Genomic DNA, 6,000 nt, shown 5'->3' on the forward strand with positions numbered 1-6,000 from the left:
CCCAAATCTGAAAGAGCGCATTACTTTAAAAACTTAGAATAATAGAAACAGGCCCTAAACGAACAAAAACTCTTTTCCGATTGTCGGCACCCTCATAACGGATTAAAAACTCCGAAGGAACTTTTCTTTTTATATGAAGACGTCAATTTTTTTTCTACGGTAATCCGTAAGGTCATCCGTACTATAGGAGCAATTTACTAAACGTAAAGTCCTTGTTATGACTGCGCTTTGTGCGGAAAGAATACACGGTGTGAAACATCGAACTGTTTTCACAAAAATGTTCATGTCAGCATGTCTGGCAAGAGAACTGAAGAGAACATGACGTAATTAATGACCACCTATCGCCTATCTTTTGAGGGAAATGGTTTGTTTTCGCAGGTGGTCTTTAAGCCCCACTGCACTACTTATAGCTACTTGCGCCCTCTATACAGCCAACAATCCTAACAGTGCATGTTGGTCCCCCATGATGCCCTTTTTCTTATTTTAATTGAGAGCTGATTTGATGAGATAACTACCTGCCAGTGACCTTGCAGGGAGGTATAATCTTAAGCCCCACTACACTACTTATAGCTACTTGCGCCTTCTATATATAGCAAACAATGCCTAATCGGTGCCTGTTGGTCCCCCATGATTCCCTTTTTCGTATGTTAATTGAGAGCTGATTTGATGAGATGATCACCTGTCAGTGACCTTGCAGGGAGGTCTTATCCCCCTGGCCAAACTAGCACAGATGGGCTTTAAAGAAACCTCGCCCCAAGAAATAACTCTAGTTATTCTGAAAGATTTGTTGTATTATATATATTGCTCCATTATTGTACACGATTCCCTACCAAAGTGTATGAGAGAGGTATAAAGCAAGAATAATGTACAGTTTCCCAACAAGACATGGGCATTGCCATTTTCTTGATATCGTGACGTAATATCGTATCGTAATAGATTTTGGGGGGATTTATTATTGAATTAAAAAGTCTTTCCTACTAAAGCGTGGTGCATGCTACATGTACAAGTTTGCCTGGTACGTCACATTATCAAGAAAACGGCTGCGCCAATGTCATGCTAAAATGCATTACATTAAATCCAAGAATATCTTCATTTCATGTACACTTTCGTATGAAACATTGTACATCGCAGGACAGGAAACGCATCTCATTTCTCAGCATACGTACACTTATTTTGGGGGATGAGGTTTCCTTTTAAAAAAATGTCGAACACTTGATATTTTTCCTTAGCACACAAAGATGTTGAATTTGCCCCTAATAAAAAAGGGGGACTTGCAGCCACTTATTTGTGTAATTTAAAAGTAAGTCAACCGCCCCACCCCCACCAACCCCCTCTCGAGTCACTATCAGGAGCCGTATAGGGCCTGATGAAGCCAAGTGGGATTCTGTATGTATTATGAGCTTAATACTTCCATCAGGTGCCTTGATCATGTCAAATAACAGTCAGGCTTTCACACGCGAACCATCCTGAAATATATGGCACTCTAGGTCTACATTTTGAAAAATGATTTCAATCTCGTCGTTTTATTCTGCACGTATCGTGTGACTATGAAATAAGAAGACATTTATAGCAATGATAATTTGCGCAACATATATGTCAGTTCTTAAACCAGTAGTATACGAGATGTCATGTCCTGACGCACGCCTGCCTGCGTCAGTGACTTGTCAGATCTCTGATGCGCCTTTAGAGCGTAGTATGCAGGCACACACTTTACAACAATTCATAAAGCCTTGCGCAGAGCCTAGCTCTGTTAGTCTACGTTTGCTATATAGCAAAACGACACTGGGCCAACGTTGGACCAACGGATGCTGATACGTTGGCCCAATGTCGTATAGCCAACCAATATCCATCGGTTATCAGTGAAAATGGCGACAATGGCCCAACGTTTAGCCAATGTTGGATTGCCAACTGCGACCGTGTCGACCATGGTCGATGTTGGTCCAACGTCGTATTGTTATCTGGGCATGGCTGTATTAAAAAAAATAGCGTTAGTGGATTACATACATAGCCCAAGGTGTGCAGTAGACTGTGCAGTTAGTAATTTTAGTTCAGTTGCTTTGTTATGCGCAGTGATTGACAAGAAAGAAAGGAGAAGAAAACAAACAAAAAAAGAAAATCTATTGTGAGTCGCCAATCCAGACATAATAACCCTTGTCGCTGAAGAAAAGCGTCTATCACCGTACATTTGAAACCCAGGCGGCACCGTTTTGGCCCTAGAGTAATAGTCAGTGACAGGGGTGGCGCCACAGGGTGGGGGGGGGGGGGCAGGGGGTCGGCCGCCCCCTATCATTTCAAAAAAGTAAGAGGAAGGGAAGAGGAGAGAGAGAGAGAAAAGGGAGAAGGAAAAGGAAAGGACAATAAGGAGAAGGAAAAGGAAAGGAAAAGAAGGAGAAGAAAAGAAAAGGAAGGGGAAGAGAAGGAGGAAGGCCAGGGGAAGAGAACTATCAAATGTAAATTATGACGTAAGGGAGGGCGGGGAGAGGGAACAGAACAAAAATTAAGATAAAGAAAAAGGGCGAAAAAGCAAGCCAAATCAGGCATCAATTTCAATAAAATCTTCAACTGCTGAGGGGGGCACATCCCCCTCAGACACCCTTCTGCGTTCTTACGCCTGGTAGTTGAACTTAACACTGTTTTTCTTTTTAATTTTGCAGAAGTATGCACCAAAACGAGCAATTTTATGCATCAATTAAAACCAAAAACTTCCAACTCCTCAGGGAGTACACCCCCCCCCCCCTCAGAGACACTTTTACGTCGCACAAGCGCAACGATTGCGCTTGCTCGCCCATTCGCCCTCCCCCCCCCCCCCCCCCCCAACAAAATAACCTGGCGCCGTCCCTGGTCAGTGATGGTGACTGGCGAGAAAGAAAGGAGAAGAAAGAAGAAAGAAAGAGTGTGAATGCTTCTTAGACAGCAACGATTTAAAAAAAGAAAACCTATTGTGAGTCGCAAATCCAGACATAATATCCCTTGTCGTTGAAGAAAGGGTCTAAGCACTTTAGATTTGAAAGCACGTACTGTTTTGGCCTAGTTACCTGGGGGGTTTCACAAAGATCCTACATGTAAGTTGAACTTATCTCTAAGTTGGACTTAAAAATTATGGAAAGCCGTTAGCATCTATGAAAATATTTTATAAAAGTTATTTTAAATGGCATAAAATGTTGAATCAAATCATTCATATTTTCTATTATCAAGGAGATTTCATGTTCTTGAATTGGAATTTATGAAAAATCTAAAATACCTAAATTCTTGCTTTTGAATATATTTTATTTCAAGGCTACAAATGGCTCTCCATAATTTTGAAGTCCAACTTAGAGTTAAGTTTGACTTGGGATCTTTGTGAAACACCCCCTGGAGTAATATAGTCAGTGATAGTGAACAAAATTTAAACCATCCAAATATATCAAAATTGTAAAGAATCATTATCCACCCAATTTTCAAAATTTCCCGAAACTTTGTATTACCTTTAATAGATAATACCGGGACACAGGAAATTATTATTGTATGTAAGGCGTACCAAATGTCAAGTAAGTGTAAGCACAATACCATAGTTAAGATGGATGGAGTGAAATAGAATTGGCATCCAATTCCTTCAAATTTTGATATACTCTTCTTTCAATCATCTATGCTATTAGCATTTCTGAGATAAAAAATGGGGATTCCCTCCTTAATTTTTTAACACAAATTATTTCAAAAATAATAATAATAATGATAATGATAGTGTAAACTTATAAAGCGCACACACCGTCCAGGAACGCTCATGGCGCTAGCTCAGCAACAGTTCTCTTTAATACAAGTAAAGTAAATGTTTATTTGATGATAGAGTTACACTATCAGAAACTCAAAAACAATTTTGCAACATTTGCATCACCTATTTCAATCCTCAGCTCTGCCCGGTGGGGCCCGGTGCCCTCCAGCTGCTCCACTCACTGACAATTCAAGGGGCTAGCCCAGTCAGCACATGGTTCACAGGGGCTCTAGCATCTGAGGCCACCAGGTCCCAAAGGTGTTCTATACCTGATTATACCCATTAAAACATCGAGATAAACATGCTGGTCAAACTCTTCATAACTATTAAAATAGAAACTTTTCATTTTTCACACAGGGCATGAAATAATATGCCAGAAATGAAGAAAAAAACAAGGAATAAAATAAGCTTTCCCTCGTCGTTTAATATAATAGCAAAAGGCTAGTAAAATAAGTAAAATTTCATATATAGGAATCTGAGCGTCATGCATGTTTTAGGTTGGGTTATCCAACGTTCTCGCAAAAGCACAGTAAATTTTATATTGTATATCACTTAATTTTTAGGAAAACATGTCTCAAAAGTGCAAGAAACATTATGCAAGGAGGTTTGAAGGTTGGTTACCTTACTGCTAAGAAAGCATGCGTTTGCTTGTAAGTTAGCAACCAGGAGACCGATGGATTTAGGTCCTCTCCGAGGGACTTGATAATGAGGAATAACACCCTATCAAAGGGTACTAGCGCATCGAATTGGTTTCGAACCGGGACCTCCCGGTTACCAGACCACTGCTCTACTACTGAGCTATCGCGCCTTATACTCTTTCGTGTCTTTAAAACGCTGAAACTCATGAGCTTCCTTTGGGCTCTGCTTCTGGACCCCCCACACCGTTTTTCCCTAATTTTCATCATTAATAATGGTCTTCTTTCAATCAAACTTTCAGATTAGCTTTAATTGTACATCTAGCATCAAAGTCACTACCTTAGCACCATTTTCTCTCATCTGAACAATGTTACCAAGTCCCTTTTAAATACGATGTGTCAACATTCCATAATCTAAATTTCCTCTCTCGGTCGCTACGCTCTCTCGCACCCTGTCTTACGCCAAACCGACAGGAAAAATGATTCTCTCTATCGAGTGATCGATTGTTTTTTTTTCCTTTACAAATAATGATATTGCAGTATATCGATTACCTTGACATGGCTCTGTCAAAATTAAAGAATGCAACATGCAATGATCCGACTTATCCTTGTTTTCACGAAGTGACGGTAGTGAGGAAAATCGTAACGTAAAGTGAATGCAATTTTTTTTCACTACCGTCACTTCGTGAAAACAGCGACGTATTGTGTGCTGAGAATTCGAATCGTAGCCCGGAAATAACGTATTTTGACATTAATCCGCATTTCCCGCTCTTCACCCAAGTGTAAATGGGTATCAGTCCTGTTGTTTGCTGGGGTAACACTAATTGCACGGCCCGCATGGAGGGAGAGCAATATTAATACTGATGAGACTACCCTTGGTAAATAAGACCCAATTATTCAGAATCATACTTTGAAAGCTGATTATATGATGAAGCCGTGACTAACTAAAACTTATATGATTAAGCCGTGACTAACTAAAACTTATATGATTAAGTCGTGACTAACTAAAACTTATATAGCTGTAATACTCACTTAATGATAACACCTGCTCCAAATGATTAGAGGTCAATGTAGCAATCGATCTGTTATCCGTTAGTATGTGAAGTATACGAATCCAGAATTGATAGAAATGTGTCGAAATTACAAGTTTAATTGGTGCAGACGTCGGCTGAAATAGAGAATGTATTCAAGAGAAGGTTCCTTTGCCCATGAAATCCAGAGCGCATCTGGTGCCAGTGAAGTATCCTCGTTTTAAATATAGGAATGAGTTTTTGGTTCGAGTACTAGGTACGTGCGACACAAATCACTTTTGTGCGCACAGCACTGGTGAGCGATGCATGTCGCCTTCAGCGGAACAGCACGTACAGACACGTCGGGGGGGGGGGGTATAACAGATCCCATCCACGCACTTTCCTTTGTTTTAGGGGGTAAAGCCTAAAGAAGGGCTACCTGCATATGTTTCAGGTTGTAACAAAACTCAAATTCAATTTCAAATTTGTTGAGCTTTTAAGTAAATATCATAATTTAGGATGTACACGAATATACTGTACATGCACTCTGGGGTTCCAGAAATTTGCCCTTCAACTTTGGTCTTTCTTTTTACTAAAGCTACTTGCA

At 40.2% G+C, this 6,000-nt stretch overlaps 1 protein-coding gene across 1 annotated transcript in view; it reads right to left on the reverse strand.

Annotated features, from left to right (window-relative positions):
* The window catches only part of LOC591752 (diamine acetyltransferase 2), a 30,447-nt gene extending 24,775 nt beyond the window's left edge, over positions 1-5,672 (reverse strand). Inside the window, exon 1 of the mRNA XM_030989687.1 lies at positions 5,416-5,672. The gene's annotated coding sequence lies outside the window, so the exon portion shown is untranslated. The remainder of the gene's footprint in view (positions 1-5,415) is intronic.
* Positions 5,673-6,000: the final 328 nt, after the last annotated feature.

The sequence above is a fragment of the Strongylocentrotus purpuratus genome, unplaced genomic scaffold, assembly GCF_000002235.5.
Source record: "Strongylocentrotus purpuratus isolate Spur 01 unplaced genomic scaffold, Spur_5.0 spur5_contig_842, whole genome shotgun sequence".
Taxonomy (NCBI): domain Eukaryota; kingdom Metazoa; phylum Echinodermata; class Echinoidea; order Camarodonta; family Strongylocentrotidae; genus Strongylocentrotus; species Strongylocentrotus purpuratus.